At 42.0% G+C, this 16,270-nt stretch overlaps 1 protein-coding gene across 1 annotated transcript in view; it reads right to left on the minus strand.

The window, feature by feature from the left end:
• The window catches only part of celf4 (CUGBP, Elav-like family member 4), a 65,121-nt gene that overhangs the window by 48,239 nt on the left and 612 nt on the right, over positions 1–16,270 (minus strand). The gene's annotated exons all lie outside the window — the stretch shown is intronic.

The following is a 16,270-nucleotide window of genomic DNA, read 5'->3' on the forward strand; positions in this document are numbered from 1 at the left end:
TGCCAAAGCCTGCCAGACTTGAGACTCGTCTAGTGCACATGTACGAACGCGACTGTGCCTTCGCTGGGACGTCTCTCCTCCTCCTCGGCCCTAGAGGTTTCCCAGGGAGGTTTTATGTCATGTTAGAGGTTGTACGTTGGGGTTAAAGGTGGCATAAGATTGACTTTCTCTGCTAAACTCGACAGCATTAAGCATGCCTCAGAACTGGCAGGCGTACAAGGTTAATCATGGAATCCAGCTCAGTTCTCTGAGACCTTATAATCTCCCTTTAGCTAGTTCTAGCTCTAGCCAGAGGCTAGGTATAAGTAAGTCAAGGCACACACATCATTTAGCGGCTTCCCGAGCAACCTTTCAGCTTCTCTGCAGCAGTCGAGGCCGTGTCTGTGCCTCGCTCAGAGCTGGCGAGGTAGGATCAGTATGGCAGCTGTTAGTACCTCTAGTCTCATCAAGCAAACAGACATTTCCTAAATGCTTGCGGTGTGGGCGCTAATACTGTCAGCCTGCAAACACCGGGATAGCCTCTTCACCCACAGCAGCTCATCACACTAATGGACAGCTCTGTTTAATCAACAATGGCTGGCAGTTTTTCACTGGGAAAAGTGTAGGACGGCACAGTATGGCAATCAAACTGAATCCAGAACCGTCCTGTCGCTGGTGCAGTGCCTGCTTTTAATTCATTCCCAGGGGTGGTGACTATAGGACTTAATATATGACCGTTCTGCAGTGTCCTTAGGTTATAACCTATAGGGTGATCATATAGAGTGAATCGCATTTATGTCTGATATTTAGTTTAACAAACATTGGGCTGGGTAGCAAGAAGGTCCTGAGTTCGATTCCCAGGTGGAGCGGTCCGGGTCCTTTCTGTGTGGAGTCTGCAGGTTCTCCCCTTGTCTGCGTGGGTTTTCTCCGGGAGATCCGGTTTCCTCCCACAGTCCAAAGACATGCAGGTGAGGTGAACTGGAGATACAAAATTGTCCATGACTGTGTTTGACATTAAATACTTGAACTGATGAATCTTATAAAGCAGCAACAACCTGTCCTGGCATGAATGTAACCAGTGTGTACAACATGACGTTAAAATCCTTATAAATAAATACATAGTGTAACAAACAGAGGTTTGTTCAATTTAAGGGGTAGTTCTGTCCTGTCATCCCATCTTCTAATAATTTTTAACCTCTAATAGCATCTCACCAGGCACCATAAACCAATAAATATAAGCAGAACCCCAAAAAACAGGGCACATAGTTGTATAAACCTACTTAATGGGGTCACAGCTTTTCAATGGGCACACAGTAACACCCTGGATGGGGCGCCAGTCCATCACAGGGCAGACACACATACACACATTCACCTATAGGGCAATTCAGTGTCTCCAATTAACCTGACTGCATGTTTTTGGACTGTAGGGGGAAACCGGAGCTCCCGGAGGAAACCCACGCAGACATGGGGAGAACATACAAACTCCACACAGAAAGGACCCGGACCACCCCGCCTGGGGATCGAACCCAGGACTTTCTTGCTGTGAGGCGACAGTGCTACCCACCGAGCCACCGTGCCACACAAAACTGTGTATTTAAAAATAAAAATATTCAACAAAGCATTTCATGTCTTTTTGTGTTATAAATTAAGTAATTGAAAAATTAAATTAAGAAATAATTAAAATCCCAAATACTACCATAATATTACAAGTGTACGTTAAGTTTGACTCTGACTGAAATGGAGGGAAAAACATCCACTGTGCTGTCGAGTCTCGCCTCTCTCCACCGAGCACAATAAAACCCACAGACCTGCAGATTTGCATAAAGCCGAGAAAAACCATTCAATTGCATTTTTCAGCTCACTTCACTCAAGGGACAAGCAGGCCAGCCACCTTCACAGCGGCGTGTAAGCAGTTTTGCAATAAGCTCCAGTCCACATAAACACACTCCCAGTTTCCATTTACAAGCTCAGACTGATGTAATGAATTCTCCCGTAATCAGATTTTAAAATGCAATTCTGCTTTATGAATTCCCTTATAATTCTACGCCGGATGAAACCCAGTCTTTAACCAGGCTTGACATAATAAACACCGCAGATGTTAGTGTAGACTGGAAGCATGTGGAAAGTTACACAGGCAATTTGTCTGCAACACAACCGGGAGGAAAACGTGTTAAAGTACGGCAGCGTTTCTCGCCTCTGCTGACAACACATCATGGCTGTTTAACAAGTTTCCTTCCTTGCTGAATGGACATTCTCCCAAGGCTAATTGGCATTAGGCTACATCATAGCCTGATAAAACACAATTACTGATGTGCCACTTTCATAAATCCATATTTGCGCTGTTTTAATTACGTTTTGCAAGCTAAGCATACCTTCTCAGCCTAATTATAGAGCATATCTACTAAAACCTAATGATGTAGACTTTTCGTGCAGCACAGGGCCGTCGGGAAAGTGAGACGGGGGTTTGAAACTGCATCTGTGAGTCGGAGACACACACAGCAATCAAAACACAACTTTATCAGAAGCTGTGGACTAGTAGCGCTGTGTGACAGCGGTGGTACATCACCGAGCAACTTTACACTATCTGTATTTCTTAGGAAGAGCTGGATCAGCTCCTACATACAGTCAAGTCAGGCCAAGAAACTTCCTATCTCAGTGCTCGGAAAATGTGTTTGTGTAGAAAAAAGTGCTCTGTAATGCTACAAATACAGCAAAGCCGCAGTACAGAACAGGCGGCCCTGTGCTGGCTATGAGTTTTTGGACCAATTTAACTGAGTGATGAATGAACCTCGACTCTTGACTGTTTGGAAAACTTGCCGAGCTGTTAGACTGAAAATGGACTGCAGCGTTGGGGGGAAAACACAGAGGGAGAAAATACAAGGTCTGACAAATGTAGTTAGACAAGGACTAAACGGCTAAAGGAAGCATGTTTCCGAAACGGCTTCATAAAGTGTTTGTTTAACTGTTTAAGGTAGTTGGCTACACACAATACTGTTGACTTTGGACTGAACTTTCTATGCAAAATTAACACTGTTTTTTTTACACAAAGAATTCTACTAGGGCGGCATAGTGGCTCGGTGGGTAGCACTCTCGCCTCACAGCAAGAAGGTCCTGGGTTCAAGTTTGCATGTTTTTTCAGCAGCTCCGGTTTCCTCCCACAGTCCAAAAACATGCAGTCAGGTTAATTGGAGACACTGAATTGCCCTATAGGTGAATGTGTGTATGTGTGTGTCTGCCCTGCGATGGACTGGCGCCCCGTCCAGGGTGTTACTGTGTGCCTTGCGCCCATTGAAAAAGCTGGGATAGGCTCCAGCACCCCAACCTACCCTGACTGGATAAACGGATAAGATAGTGAGTGAGTGAGAATTCTTCTAATCAATCTGTTTGTCTTATTTTTATAGCAGTCTTGTAGAAGTCAGGACAATATTAGTTACAACAAGACAAGACCAAGACTACCTGCCAAGTCAAGTCAAGTTTAATTTTCTTCGGGATCAATAAAGAATCTACCTACCTACCTACCTACCTACCTACCTACCTACCTACCTACCTACCATCTATATTTAGATATATAGTGCTTTCACAATAGACACTGTTTCAAAGCAGTTTTACAGAATCCAGGGCCGACAGACCAAAAATCCCTGTTAAACAAGCCGAGGCCAACAGTGTAAGGAAAAACCCCCTAAAATTACACGAAGGAACCTTGGGAGGAACCAGACTCAGCAGGGACCTCCATCCTCCTTGGTCCAAGACCAATAAAGGACCGAAAATTCAATGCATAAGGTGCTAAAGGGTTGCCAGTCATGTGTTTCTTCAATGGACACTAGGGTGGGAGGCAGCTTTCTTTGTCTGTATCTAACCTACGAAGGTATTGGTAAAAGTCAATTTGAATTTAATTAAAGGCAATTTTATGTAAAATCTCATTTAAAGTCTATTGTATATAAAATAATTCAAATTAGTTCCAAATGTTTTGTTACTAATTGTACAGAAGAATGTTCCTCCTGCAGTGGTGAATCATTAGAAGAAAAAAGCCTGTGTTTGTCATACATACAGTATACATTTACATGTGTAGAGTACGACAAAATGCTTTTTCCGCATATACCAGCTTGTTTGGAAGCTGAGGTCATAGCGCAGGGGCAGTATGGTTGCAAACCGAATCTGGATTTGAACCCACGATCTTTTGACTGATAGCACAAAGCTCTAGCCACTAGGCTACCACTGTCCCAAACTATATATAACCTAATCATTACAGAAAAAAATGGGACAAATGATATATTTCAATACTCACATCCATGGGTTTGGGATGAGACATATGACAAGTACATGTATACTTTTTATTCTTTCTTTTTTTTAGCACAATAGATAAAAAAACAATATCAGAAAGATGTGTAACTACAACGAGTCTCTCAGGATGAAGGAGAAAACATGGAGCAGGAGCTAAAAAAGGGGAAAAGACAGAGTACTGACAGAGTCAGGCTGATTGTTTTTCCATGTGGAAAGGTGAGACACAAAAGTGTGAACAAGTCCTCCGGAGAAATAGTTAGACGGCGTGGAAGTGAGAGAGTGAGATTCAGGCTGGAGGAAATGGAAAGCACAGACAGTTTGTTTAGCGCACGGATGCAAGCTCAGGAACTGGTGCATGAAGTTATTTGAAATGACTCAACTGTGAGATAAAAATAAATCCAAAAGGGCAAAAATACCAACTCGAGCAGAGTTATTTTATATGCCTGCGAAATACACAAAAATTCACAAAGATACAGCTTAGTTAGGACAGAATCTAACTTTGGATCATTTGGAATCTAACTGAGAAAAAGAGCCTACTTAAACTTTACTCATCAGCAATTAATATATAAATATTGCAATCGCAATTAAAATTCTTCCAATTCTACATACTTCCAGATCATTCCACTGGTAAAATAAATAGTTTTATTCCTAAACTATGTGCATAAATATGGAGTCCATCCACCTAGTGAGTAGAGCTTTGGGCAATCAGTCGGTTCAAATCCAGGCTTTGCTATGCAGCCACTGTTGGGCCTTTGAGCAAGGCTCCTAACCCTGTCTGCTCCAAGGGTGCCTTACAATGGATTCCAAACAAGCTGAGATATGCAGAAACAGAATTTCATTGTTCTATACACCTGTATATGTACATATGACAAATAAAAGCCATTCTTCATACCATTCATTCTTCCTTCACTTGGAATTGTAATAACTTTCACTGTTTTGAAGACTTTTTACAAGATTAAGGAAAGGATCTGTTAAAACCAGAGCCTATTCTGGCAAAAAAATCCTTTGTTAGGTCAGGCATTAAGCCAGAATATATCCAGCATATAGAATACTGGACAGTATGGCCTGCCTCACGATCAGCATCCCACAAAAGTTCATTGAGGTTGAGCTCTGGGCTTTAATAAGGACACTAGCGTTCCTCTATACCAAACTCAACAACCATTCCTTTAGGGACTTTGTTTTGTTAAATGGGCACAGTCAAGCTTACATTGACTTGACTTATGTTACAGAAAACATTTTATAGCCCTGCTAGCAAGGGGTGTGGCAGAATGAGCTGTGTTTAGATGGTTTCGGATGTATTATTTATATTTGTGGAGGTTATTAAGTGACAAGTATGCCTCAATTTAGAGAATTCTAAGCAAGATATGTATGCAAGGTAGATCTGGGTGGGGTCCGCATAGCTAGGATAAGTATTAAGATTGTCCTGCAGGATTTGGTCCAATGAAAGCATCCAAAAGGGCAAGAAGACTAAGAGATCTTAAGAGATCTTTCTTGCAGATATGAAGTGTACTATCAAGGACCGTTCTAAAGAGTACTACCCAGTCCAATCTATCTATTATAGGCCTACTATTCCAATTTATTAATTCATGTGTGAAAGGTCCACTGTGGCCAAGTGAAAAAGGTTGACTGTTCACAACCGAGCCTGCTTTACATTTACACCATGGTCCTAGAGGTTGGCTAATAATAAAGAAGTTCAGGCTTCAAAATCAGCACCCTGAAACCTAAACTAAAGTTTGCTACTGATCACACAAAGAGAAAAGCAGCAGCAGGGGTTTCATTCTTGCACAGCAATCTCTAAGCCCATAACAATGTCAAGCTCACTTGACTGTAGACAGTGTCACTCATGTTGCAACAGCTTCTAATTCACGGTCGTTCCTGGTTTAAATCAAACCATCCAGACAAACTTGCCTTCAGGTTAATGTGACAGTAGTTTATATATATAAGTATTTTATACATTAGTATATACAGTACATAAGTATTTTAAATAAATACTGCCCTCCTACCCCCCCCACCTCAATATCATTGTAAACTGAAGTGCAATAATACTGTTATTTGTACGAGCAATACTGTTACACTTCTTTATATACCTTTCTTTCTTTTTATACATTTAGATCCTATATTTAAGGACTTTTTCACTGTTTTAGTGTGTATTTCACAGTGTTTTCTTGTTTCTTTTTCCCAAGGAGTTGCACAGAACATTTAGTATTTTTTTTTGTAATAAAGTTGTATTTTTATATACAATGACAATAAAGGCATTCATTCATTCATTCACTCATTTATTTCAGACTTGGCAACAGGCAACTGTTTTATGTACATAACCTTTCTTCTGTCTTCATTTTAGTTCTAAATGCTTGTTTACTGTAACGACCCAAACCGGCTCGCACAGACACACAGAACCAGAAGTGGCCGAGCATATTAGCATGACCTGACACACAGTGTGTTAAATGTGAATGCTACAACAGTAGAATTCTCTCCCTATTCCAGGCATGTCTGAGATTATCCGTCAGCAATTAATATTTAATGAACGCACCGCAACAACATCTGGAAGTCAAAAAGACAGGAAAAAAAAGAATCTAAGCCACCAGTCAAGAGGGAAATAGAGAATAAAAGCGAGACAACCGAAACAAGAGGAAGAGAATGTAGGACTGAGAATCCATGATTTAACAAACGCTGTCTGCTTTGTCTCCTCCATCGACAGCAGCAACCCACACACACCGGCTGCATTTAGAGCAGCCAAAATCCAGCGTTCCCTCCCATCGCGCCCCTCTTGAGAGAACGGGGACGTGGAGGATGGAGGAAGGATATGCGAGAGAGACGGAGGAAGGATACGCGAGAGAGAGGATGACACAGCAGTTGCGTGACAGAGAGAGAAAGAAGGACGGGACGGTAAAAGAAATTAAGAATGCTCCGAGGCAACGAGAATGGAAAGAGCTAGTCTGAGAGAGGCAATCAATCAGGGCTGAGCAGAATACTTGGCTGAAAAGATAAAAAGATTCCTGACTGAATACTAAACAGACTGTTCTGAATGTATTCAGTATGAAGAACCTTTACAGTACGTATAGTTCATGTCTAAAGTTTGAATACACTTGTAAGAAACACATACTGGACTGGAGTGTAATGATTGGAACACACTTTGTCTAAAAAGGTATTTATGCATTTGCCATGTTAGTGATGTTGACTGACTATATAAATAGGGCTAGTCAGACTGCACTCATTAGACTAGGAAACAAGCATCAACATGGAAAAGTTGAATGAATGTATTTTTTTGCATTTTCCCCAATTTCCCTCCCAATCTAGTTGTGTCCAGTTACCCATTGCATTTTGCTTCCTCTCTACTGATGTTGACCTCCTTTCCTGAGAGCCGAATGGCAGACGTATAGATGTGATTAGATGTGACTAACACACGCCCCCTCCGACACGTGTGAAATAGCGAACTGCATCTTTCTACCTGCAGCAGACGAGTTCTCATTAAGCTCAGTCTTGCACACGGAGAGTAATGCACTGATCTCCATTATTCCCCGTCTCTGTGCAGGCACCATCAACCAGCAGAGGTCGTTACTGCATCAGTTATGAGGCATCTGGCATCCAACCTGACAAGTAGGCGCCCAGCAGAGCTAAGATTTGAACTCACAAGTTCTGGTGTGCTAGTGAGTTTTACCCATGCGCCACCTGAGTGCTAACTGGAGGCATTTCTAAGCAGGTTTTAGTTCAGAAAGTGTGTCAAAGAGGACTTTTTGTTTATCTAGTCAAAAAAGCATTTATGTGGTCAGGAACTGATGAAGCCCTCCCTTACAATCAATGTTCTAATTCATCAAAAAGTTGTTCAGTGGGGTTGAACCTAACCCATCAAATCACGTCTGCCATTCGGCAGACTGGACGCCGACATGAACAATGATTGGCTGTTGTTCAAGGAAGGTGCCGCTGGGGATTCCTCATAACTGATGCACTTAAGACCTCTGCTGGCTCATTGATGCTGCCTGCACAGAGATGAGTGATAATGTGTACAGGGTGTGTCTCTCTGGGTGCAAAGCTGATCCACACATGAACTCGCCTTGTGCAAGTGAAAAGATGCAGTCGGTACTGCACACGTGTTAGAGGGGGTGTGTTAGTCACGGCTGTCCTCGGTCAGGAGTGGAAGTCAGCATCAGTAGAGAGAAAGCATAATGTAATATATATATATATATAAGGGACAGTGTTGGACCCTTGAGCAAGGCTCTTAACCCTCTGCTCCAGGGCCGCTGTACGATGGCTGACCCTGCGCTCTGACCGCAGCTTCCAAATGCATTGGGATACACGGCAAAGCATTTCATTGCACTGTACACTTGTATATGTGACAAATAAAGGCATTCTGCACATTTTTTTTTCATCAGTCAATCAGCACGTCGGGAGCAATTTTCCAGCTCTGCCATTGATAGTTCTCACAATGTCACAGCAGCTTTTCGACTCTACGCCTCATGCAGAGCGCAATTATCAAGTGGTACCGGGGGCAGTTCACCAGATGAGGTACAGCTTTAGTAGACTGAACTCTAAACACCAGGCACAATGTGGACTGCAAATTCACACCATGGTGTGTCACCGCTGTACATCTGACTCTTATAGAGAGAGAAAAATAAGGGTACAGGCGGAGAGTTTGTGATCCATTGTGAATCCAGCGCTATGGACAGCACCTATCGATCGCTTCCCAGAACACATCACCACAACTTTCACAAATTGCTATTGAGAAGTGACCTGTAATGCAATTACCACCCAATCCCAGCCAGAAGTGGCCATCAATAATTAAAAGACGGCTAAGTCCTGGTGTTCTGTCCCGCTTTTATTCTTGTGTTGTTATCACTGTTTCGCTTCGCCTCGGCTCGTCTTCCGAACTGTCTGGCCATCGCGACTGAAATGAGATTTGGGAGAACGTACGCTTTAATAAAACCAATCACAGCGGGACAGATGCCACAATCGCTGAGTTTAGGATTCTACTAGCATACAGTATACAAGCAAAGATTGTGAAGTTGGCAATTGGGCCAAAGAAAAGCCATGAAGTGGTACCGGCAATTAAAAAGATACCCGATACAGAAACACTGAAATTCCTGGAAATTAATGTGTTTCTTTCAAGTGGACGTGGACATTTGACGTCAGCTTGTACACTGAGGTCTTTTATTAGAGGTAAACCAACTATCCTGAGAATCTAATAACACTTCAGTTATACAGTATCTGTCATACTTTTTACTGGTATATGACACAATCACAGGGGTGCCAGGAGCAGGCTGCATGATTAGCTACGGCTTTAGCAAACTGAATATTAACGCCAGATGCAAAATGAGCAACTATTGTGGCATATACACCAATCAGCCATAACATTAAAACCACCTCCTTGTTTCTACACTCACTGTCCATTTTATCAGCTCCACTTACCATATAGAAGCACTTTGTAGTTCTACAATTACTGACTGTAGTCCATCAGTTTCTCTACATACTTTTTTAGCCCCCTTTCATGCTGTTCTTCAATGGTCAGGACCCCCACAGGACCACCAAAGAGCAGGTATTATTTAGGTGGTGGATCATTCTCAGCACTGCAGTGACACTGACATGGTGGTGGTGTGTTAGTGTGTGTTGTGCTGGGATGAGTGGATCAGACACAGCAGCGCTGCTGGAGTTTTTAAATACCGTGTCCACTCACTGTCCACTCTATTAGACACTCCTACCTGGTTGGTCCACCTTGTAGATGTAAAGTCAGAGACGATCGCTCATCTATTACTGCTGTTTGAGTTGGTCATCTTCTAGACTTTCATCAGTGGACACAGTGGATATACAGTCCGGCAGTGACAGGTGTTTAAAAAGTCCATCAGCGCTGCTGTGTCTGATCCACTCATACCAGCACAACACACACTAACACACCACCACCATGTCAGTGTCACTGCAGTGCTGAGAATGATCCACCACCTAAATAATACCTGCTCTGTGGGGGTCCTGTGGGGGTCCTGACCATTAAAGAACAGCATGAAAGGGGGCTAACAAAGCATGCAGAGAAACAGATGGACTACAGTCAGTAATTGTAGAACTACAAAGTGCTTCTATATGGTAAGTGGAGCTGATAAAATGGACTGTAGAAACAAGGAGGTGGTTTTAATGTTATGGCTGATCGGTGTATGCCATAAAGTGACCAAATCGGACAAAAAAAAACTCAGATTGAATTGCCAGATTGAGTTGGAAGCCCTCCCGCCATATAAATATCATACTTATGTTCAAGTATTTATCTTGAAGAGTGTGAATGTTGGAGAAGTTTGAGGCACTTCGTTTCCTCCCTTCTGCCCAGGGAACACGCACATATCGACCAGGACGGTGACTTATTGAAAGAGCGGCCGCGAAAGTGGGTTGCACAGCCAATCAATGGCATGGATTTCTGGCGCGGAGTATTATCTCACACCATCAGCTAACAGACACAGGCGAGAGATAGCGTAAATGCGAAGGAGGTGACCCTTTCCCTAACGTTTCTGTCTCCGGACTCTTGCCCTGCCTCGTTTCTTCCTCCATCCGTCACAGTCTCGCCTCCCGCACGTGAGACGCGTATTTCTACACCGGGTCAGAAATCGTGCATCGATCCACGCAGTCTTTATTCAACCCACCACTTCTGAGTCACACAGCCGTGGATTTAGCGAGTTGGTAAAACATTTGTGTGGGACGTGGTGCGTTTATTGGCTCGTGTGCATATGTCACGCTACGCTAGCTTTTAGCCTTGCTGCCTGGACGTGACTCATAAGCAACTATTTTTATATGAAAACTCACATTCATGTGCGTACTTTACTAGTAACTGTGGATGCTAGACATCTGGGATTTGTACTTCTTTCACTAGGAGCTACATTTTTGAATTAGTCTCTTATACATAAACCTAAACTAAATCTTAACAGTTTATACACTGATCAACCATAACATTAAAACCACCACCTTCTACACACACTGTTCATTTTATCAGCTCCACTTACCATATAGAAGCACTTTGTAGTTCTACAATTACTGACTGTAGTCCATCTGTTTCTCTGCATGCTTTGTTAGCCCCCTTTCATGCTGTTCTTCAATGGTCAGGACCCCCACAGGACCATTACAGAGCAGGTATTATTTAGGTGGTGGATCATTCTCAGCACTGCAGTGACACTGACATGGTGGTGGTGTGTTAGTGTGTGTTGTGCTGGTATGAGTGGATAAGACACAGCAGCGCTGACACCTCACTGTCACTGCTGGACTGAGAATAGTCCACCAACCAAATATATCCAGCCAACAGCACCCCGTGGGCAGCGTCCTGTGACCACTGATGAAGGTCTAGAAGATGACCAACTCAAACAGAAGCAATAGATGAGCGATCGTCTCTGACTTTACATCTACAAGGTGGACCAACTAGGTGGGAGTGTCTAATCGTGTGGACAGTGAGTGGACACGGTATTTAAAAACTCCAGCAGCGCTGCTGTGTCTGATCCACTCATCCCAGCACAACACACACTAACACACCACCACCATGTCAGTGTCACTGCAGTGCTGAGAATGATCCACCACCTAAATAATACCTGCTCTGTGGTGGTCCTATGGGGGTCCTGACCATAAATACATATAAAATCGATGCAGGTGTTGATTATCTGGATAAAAATGACAAGCCAGATATTTTTCCTGGTGCTATTTGTATAGATATACACACACAGGGTGTGTGCCGGCCGTCTCCCCTGTAATGAGGTACCGTGCCAGGATCAATATAGTCTTTCTGAAGCGTCGAACTCTAGTAAATCTGCTGAGATTTTAATAAATGTGGTGCACAGCAGAGCTCAATTCAGACATGCCTCACTTTACACCCGTCACAAAGAGATCCCACCCCAAAATCTAACAAATCTCAGCTCTCGCTTTCATCAACTTTAACTTGAAAAAAAAGCAATTTGGAGTTGGATACGTTCTGTATTTCCACTTTATTGGAAACACGCTGTGCTTCTTTTTTATTTTATAGGAACATTAAAGTGTCCCTATAGACTCGGATCTATCCTGCATTTCAATTAGAGCCGAGATATCTCGCCAGACAGCCTTCTTGGGAAGCGTTTGTACCTCCAGCAATAAAGTCTGTCTTACTGAACGGACAGGATTTGAGTATTTCGGTCTCATTACTCGCTAATAAGTACATCAGATCAACGTAGCCAAACCTCTATTTTAAACAGTTCGTCATATTCCAAGCTGTGATAGATCTGGTGGAGTCGAGAGTCGACTGTAAGTGTGATTATGGTGAAATAATAATAATAATAATAATAAAAATAAAAAGCTTCAGACAAGCTTAGAAAATTAGAAAACTGTGTGTTATGCTAAGTGATGTGTTTCAGCTATTATATGAGGCTTTATGTGTTAGCTTTCCACAGCCAAACAGGTGCACACAAGCCTAAGATCACCATGTGCAATGCCAATGGAATAATGATTTATTTTCATTTATGTAAGCTTACCACTTACCACTTAGTTGAAGAAAATGGAACCATCTTTGAAACCAACTGACCATTAAAATCTATAAAGAAGTGTTTTTTAGTCTGGTCTTAAATCTGGACTCGTATTGCCAGCATAACATGTGCACACAAGCCTAAGATCATCATGTGCAATGCTGATGTTTTCTAGACATTGAACGGAGACATGAAAGGCACAAAAACTCTAGAGTAGTAGAATAAAAGTCTTCAAAATAATAAAAGCACTTTCAGTTGAATGAATTCATCATGGATTTGACAAATGGTACGTTTGGTGGGGGTGGAATAATGATTTATTTTTATTTATGTAAGCTCACCACTTGCAGTAAATAGAACCATCTTTGGAACCAATTGACCATTAAAGTCCATAAAAGTACCATAAAAGTGTTTTTTTTTAGTCTGGTCTTAAGTCTGGACTCATATTGCCAACATAACGAGTGCACACAAGCCTAAGATCATCGTGTGCAATGCTGATGTTTTCTAGACATTGACTAGAGATATAAAATGCACAAAAACTCTGAAGTAGTCTTCAATACAAGTCTTCAGATTAATGAAAACACTTTCAGGTGCATGAATTCATCATGAATTTTACAAATGGCACGTTTGGTGGAGGTGGAATAATGATTTATTTTAATTTATGTAAGCTCACCACTTAGTTGAAATGAATGGAACCATCTTTGAAAACAAATGACCATAAAAGTACCATAAAAGTGAGTCTCTTTACCATTAGCTCTGGGCTAACATTAGCATCAGCATCCTCTGAACCTCCTTCCTCTCCTCCTCCTCGTCTCTTTTCTCGGCTGACAGTGATTCAGGACAGTGCACATCATAGACCGTTCCAACATAAAAACAACTTTTCTAAAATCCATCAAGATGGCAAGTGAACTGGAAAAGAGTGTGAGAGCAGCAAATAGAGAGAGTATAAAAGTGGAAAGGAAAAGGGTTCGAGAGACGATAAAAGAAAGAGAGGGAGAGGCAGGAGAGAGAGAGGGGCAGACAGGATTAAAGAGTGAAGGGAAAAGGAAATACAGTAGAGAGTGAAAGAGGGTAAAATAGGGTAAAACTGGTAAAAACTGATGCAAACGTTAAAAAATGGAAGTACGAGAAGAATGAGGGTTTAAATAAGGGCTGAAATCATCTGTTTAGGTTTTTTTATTTGGGTTTTATCTACATCTATTTACATGAACAGTTAAATGTATGGATGGATAAATGGATGAATGGATGGATGAATGGATGGATGGATTAATAGATGAATGGATGGATGAATGGATGGATGGATTAATAGATGAATGGATGGATGAATGGATGGATGGATTAATGGATGAATGGATGGATGAATGGATGGATGGATTAATGGATGAATGGATGGATGGATGGATTAATAGATGAATGGATGGATGGATGGATTAATAGATGAATGGATGGATGAATGGATGAATGGATGGATGAATGAATGGATAGATGGATGAATGGATGGATGAATGAATGGATAGATGGATGAATGGGTGGATGGATGGATGGATTAATTAATGGATGGATGGACGAATGGATAGATGGATGAATGGATGGATGGACTGATGGATGGATGGATGAATTAATGGGTGGATAGATGGATTAATGAATGTATGGATGAATACATGGATGGATGAATGGATGAATGACTGGATGGACAGATATCCAGTTTCAAAGAGCTACATTTACATTTGCGGCATTTAGCAGACGCTTTTATCCAATGCAACTTACAATTATGACTGAACTCAATGTGAGCATTGAGGGTTAAGGGCCTTGCTTAAGGGCCCAACAGTGGCAACCTTCTGATTACTAGTACAGTACCTCAAACACTGAGCTTAACCACTGAGCTGCGACTACTTTAGTTTGGCTGCAGTGTTTGGCTGGCGCATCATTAGCAAACCTTCGACAGCAGTATGATTTTATTTGATACTGTATGTATCAGTAATTTGATAGGCTATTACTGTACTGTACTGTTCTGTATCGGCCACCCTTACCAACCTCCCAGCGAGCGTATGAAAGAGAGAGAGAGAGACGGTAGAGGAAGAGAAGGTATAATAGAAGTGAGACAGAGATCTCAGGGGAGGACGAGGGAAAAGCTACAGTAGATTCTCCAGCAGATTAAACAAGCCACTGATTTTCTCATCTCTCAAAGTTCCTCCTCACAACTAATGAACTCGTTTCTTTCTTTCTTTTTTTTGGTAGATTCACCTTGGATAACATCAAAGCTTCCTCGTTTTTACCCTCTCTATAGAAATATACATCACCCTCACCTCTCTCTCTCTTATCATGGTTTGCTGAACATGTAGGTCAGTCCAGTGAAGTTTGTTTTGTTCGCTTAGCGTCGACGATTCAAGGCAGAGAAAAAAAAGAGCCTCTGCCTCCTGCATCGCGCCCCTGATTGCTAATTAGCATGCCTATTAAACGATAGCAATGGGTAGTAACTTCAATTAAATTCATTTGCAGTGGCTGACTCTACATTTCCATGCCTACGCTCCTTCATAATGGAATGAGAGAGTCAGGTTGTGGATTATTATGCCTTACACAGGGGCTAAACTGATAGTAACACCAAACCACATAGCGCTCATGCTACACTCGCTCAGTCATCAACCGGTAAATGACATGGGACTACTTTTTGTGTGTGTGTGTGTGTGTGTGTGTGCAGCATTTGTTCCTCTGAGATAGATGCTTTTCCATCCAGTTCAGACACAAATTTGAATAGATAATTAACCTGTGTCCATTGTGCTTTCAATAAAAAATGCTAAATGCTAATTATGCCATATAACTGCTTGTCTGTTCGCTTTCTTGGGCGCATATGTACTCATATGTTTACTAGCAGATGCCAAAAGACGTCAGGGTGTCTCTCTGAGTGCAAAGTTGATCCGTATATGAACTCGCCTCGTGCAGGTAAAAAGATGCAGTCGGTACCGAACACGTCGGAGGGGGCGTGTGTTAGTCATGGCTCTCCTCAGTCAGGAGTGAAGGTCAGCATCAGTAGAGAGGAAGCGTAATGCTTGTCTGTAAGCTTTCTTGAGTGCATATGTACCATATGTTTACTAGCAGATGCCAAAAGTCCTTACAAGTTATGCACTAGGCTTATTTCTTTTAAACATTAGCTGCCACGATGGCTGCCAATTACTGTTCTATTGCTGGTTGAAGCTGGTTGAAGCTGGTTTAGTGCTGGTCTTAGATGTGTCTATTCACTACAAATACCCAAACTTTCTATTCATTGAACCAGTTTCCATGGGACTGTTCAGAATGAGGAACCCGCAAACAGAACATTATCAAACTTCCAGAAATGTTCTAATCCCTTTTATGATCTCACCAAGAAAAAAAAATGTTAAAAAATTATTTCTTTGCATTTCTTAGTTTCTTGGGCTTTACCAACAACAAACAATTAATATTTTTTTTTACTAGTGCAGTAACACCTTCTTAAAACCCTAATGTGGAAAAAGTAAAAGCACTGGAGCGCTCACAGCCAGGAGCACATAAAAACACGCCTTCTCAGGCGAGCAGCCCAGAAAAAGATCCGT

Source organism: Trichomycterus rosablanca, chromosome 16 (genome assembly GCF_030014385.1).
Source record: "Trichomycterus rosablanca isolate fTriRos1 chromosome 16, fTriRos1.hap1, whole genome shotgun sequence".
Taxonomy (NCBI): Eukaryota; Metazoa; Chordata; class Actinopteri; order Siluriformes; family Trichomycteridae; genus Trichomycterus; species Trichomycterus rosablanca.